Here is a 3,890-nt window from a genome sequence, read left to right on the forward strand (position 1 = left end):
ATATTGAGCTTCTCCAGCGGTTCTTTACACATATGTAATCAATCTTATTCCTATGCATACCATCAGGTAAAATCCAGACTGTAATCGTCAATATTCATTGAAGGTCAACATCAAGGAAACAAAGATTTTCACCACTGGGCCAATTAGCAGCACCATGACAAATGGAGAAGAGATTGACCTTGTTAACAACTATAGCATATTCAACTCCACATTGAATATTGTTGTCACCAGGAGTCAGGAAATAAAAAGATGAGTTGCAATGGGAAATCTGCTGTCGGAGACCTCTCCAGAGTACTGAGAAGCAACAATGTCAGTCTAGAGACTAAGATGTTCCTGACCAAGACCATGGTCTTTGCAAATATTTGCTATGCATCAGAGAGCTGGACAACAATTAAGGATAATAGAGGAATGAATCGATACCTTTGAGTTATGATGTTGAAGAAGAGTCTTAAACATACCAAGGACTACTAAGAAAACAAATGGGTCTGTCTTGGAGAGGGTAAAACAAAGTTTCTCCTTGGAGGCTAGGGTTTTAAAGCTCTGTCTCATATAATTTGGACATGTGTCCTTAGAGATGTACATTATTCTTGGAAGATTAGTGACAGGTCAGGAGAGGAAGATTCCAGATGAGATGGATTGTCAGAGTAACTGGGGCATTGGGGATTGTTGTATCAGAATTAGTGAGCTCAGGACAGGACAGTGGTCAGAGCTCCTGTACATAGTGGCACTATGAGTTACAGGCAACTCGATGACACATAACAACAACACCAACAACAGCCACAACCGTCTACTCCCTGGTTTCTTAATGACTATAGACTTTCACCAATTTTGAGGGCACATATTTTAAACTTGATTTTGAATATTTTTCCTTCAAGGTTGAAAAAAAATCAGAATAATATAATGACTAAGACCTGTTGTAGCCTGTTATTTTTTTTTTAGCCCAGGCAGCAGTCCTCTTTAGGATTAGAGAAAGAGAGGTAGGACCATGAACCAGTAGGTATGCCTATGCCCAATGTTAACAGGAAATGGTCAGAAAGATCTCATCTTAAATGAATATTTAGAACATTTTTTTAGTTGGTATGTCTTTAAAAAAAGTGAAAACCAGGGTGTTTCTTGGAGGCAAAGATGGTGAAGCTTCATTTCATATTTTTGGACATGTTGTTTGGAGATGCCATTCATTGGAAAAGAACATCATGCTTGGAAATGCAGGGAGTCAACATTAAAGACAAAGATTTTCAAAAAGATGAATTGAAACAGTAAGTGGAACAATGGTTCAAGCAAATCAGGTATGATGTTTTCAAGTATATCAGTGTTTATAATATCAGAGAATGGCACAAGTTTGGGCAGGGTTTATATCCCTTGTTCATAGAGTCAGTGTGAATCATAGTCAACTTGCTGTCACTTAACAACAGTATTGCTGCTGTTGTTGTTGTTATGTACTGAAGAGTCACCTGTTACTCATAGCGACTCTATGTACAACAGCCCTAAACCCTGCTCTATCCTGTTCCAATCTCACTAATCTCCTCTCCAACACACCTACCCCAATTACCCTAGTCACTGAATCAATCCATCTCATCAAAGGTCTTCCTCTCCTATGTTGTCTCTCCACTCTCCCAAGCATAATGTCCCTCTCCAAGGACCTGTCCCTCCTTCCAACATGTCCAAACAATGTCAGACAAAGCTTCAGAATCCTTGCCTCCAAGGAGCACCCCGGTCACCCTATCCAGGATGAACTTGTTTGTTCTCCTGGCACTTCATAGTATATTCAATACTCTTCTCCAGCACCACAGCTCAAAGGAATCAATTCCCCTTCTACCATACCTAGTCATTGTCCAGCTCTCTGATGCATAACAAGTGATTGCAAAGACCATGGCCTGTATCACGTGCACCTTTGTCTCCAGACTGACATCACTACTCTTCAGTATTTTGGATAACATTATTAGAAAATAATAAAACTTGCAAAATAGATTTTGAAAGATAAATTTAAGATTCATAAGAAAGCTGGAGTGACATACCCTTCCTAAACAGCTTGCCTCCAGAAGCTCTATGAACTTTGATAAATGTTGATAGTTGTAGAGGGGCTTCATGCCTTTTGTTCATAGAGTGACTATGAGTCATGTTTGACTAGAAGGCAATCAACAACACCAACAAGGTAGTATTAATCTTGAGTTTGATTTTAACTTCACTGAGTTTGACAATATGTATGCGAGATTCATTAGAAAACAGAAACTGTAAAAAGAGGATGCTTAAGAAAGATTCCACTATGATAATCTCAAATTTAGAGACAAAATAAATAATCTCAAACCTGGAAAAAATTAGAACATGTATCTTTATATAAATCTGCTATATATGCCAATAGTTTGTTTTTCAGATTTTCAAAGTCTGGACAGACATTCATGTCTGTTTCAAGTCAATATGGAATACAAATTTTAATATTTGCTTTCCAACAAGGGTATGATTTTCCAGTTTAATTATTTTCTTAGCCACCATCTGTTTGAAAGTTTTTGCAGTAAGTGAAAAACAATAAAACTTTAATTTAGAGAAGCTAAATTGTTACAGTAAGAAAGAGAAAAAGGGAACTTAGGAAAAGGAATGCTCCTGTTTTCCACTTATACTCATTTGGAATACTTTTCACATTTCAGTGGTGAATACAAGTATAGTCTTCCAGCTATTGGTAATACGACCAAAGCTTGAAGTGATTTTCTGCTTGTATTGTCTGATCCTAAAACTATACATTCCGGTCGGATCCAGGCAGTAGCTGGTGGCTCTTGTCTTCTCTCGCTCCCTTTGCTATATCTCTTTTGCTTCCAGAAACATGGCCTCTGATCTTGCTGTCTCTGATGGTGTCATCAAGGTGTTCAATGACATGAAGGTGCACAAATCATCGAAATCAGAGGAGGTGAAGAAGCGCAAGAAGGCCATTTGCCTGAGCAAGGAGAAGAAGAACATCATCCTGGAAGAGGACAAGGAGATTCTGGTTGGGGATGTTGGCCAGACTGTGGAGGACCCCTATGCCACCTTTGTGGAGATGCTGCCAGACATAGACTGCTGCTATGCCCTGTATGATGCAACCTATGAGACCAAGGAGAGCAGGAAGGAAGACTTGGTGTTTATCTTTTGGGCCCCTGAGTGTGCACCCCTTAAGAGCAAAAAGATCTATGCTAGCTCCAAGGATGCCATCAAGAAGAAGCTGACAGGGATCAAGCATGAATTGCAAGCAAACTGCTTTGAGGAGGTCAAGGACCTGGGCACTCTGGCAGAGAAACTGGGGACAGTGCTGTCATCTCCCTGGAGGGCAAGCCCTTGTGAGCCCCTTCAGCCCCCTGCCTGGAGCATCTGGCAGCCTCAGACCTGCCCTTGTGGGCTTCAGGCTGCCCCCTTCCTGCCAGATCTGAGAGGCTGGGGGGATCTCACCAGGGGGGAGGACAATCCCTCCACCCCAGTTGCCAAACAGTCCCTCCAAACCCTAGACCTTCCTCCTCCCCCTCCCCTGATAGTTCTGACCCTGCCAAGTTGCTTTTGATCTTCTGATTCCTATTGGGAAACAGACCAAATTCCCCCAGGAACCCCAGTTTAAGGGGTACCTTTATTTTTTTAAGGACATCTCCACTCCCTACCTGTTCCTTTCCATTTCCAGGATGCAAATTTCTAACCGCATTAGTGACTCTGTGCTTGTCTGTTTACTTCTGTGTATAAATGGAATGTTGTGGAGATGACCTCTCCCCAGCTGGTTCCCATACTCCTGTCCCCTGGTCATGCCCACTTGAGTCAGGGCCACCTAGGAACCTTCCATTTAAAACAAACAAACAAAATCAGTAATAAAAAATCCACTAATTAAAAAAAAAACCCAAAACACGATACATACCTTCTTGAACACACTGAACTTTAAT

At 41.1% G+C, this 3,890-nt stretch overlaps 1 pseudogene; it reads left to right on the forward strand.

Annotated features, from left to right (window-relative positions):
* The first annotated feature begins 2,815 nt into the window (after nucleotides 1-2,815).
* LOC102868828 lies at nucleotides 2,816-3,309 on the forward strand (annotated as a pseudogene).
* The last annotated feature ends 581 nt before the right edge of the window (nucleotides 3,310-3,890 follow it).

Source organism: Elephantulus edwardii, unplaced genomic scaffold, assembly GCF_000299155.1.
Source record: "Elephantulus edwardii isolate Elephantulus edwardi_28Jun2011 unplaced genomic scaffold, EleEdw1.0 scaffold00142, whole genome shotgun sequence".
Taxonomy (NCBI): domain Eukaryota; kingdom Metazoa; phylum Chordata; class Mammalia; order Macroscelidea; family Macroscelididae; genus Elephantulus; species Elephantulus edwardii.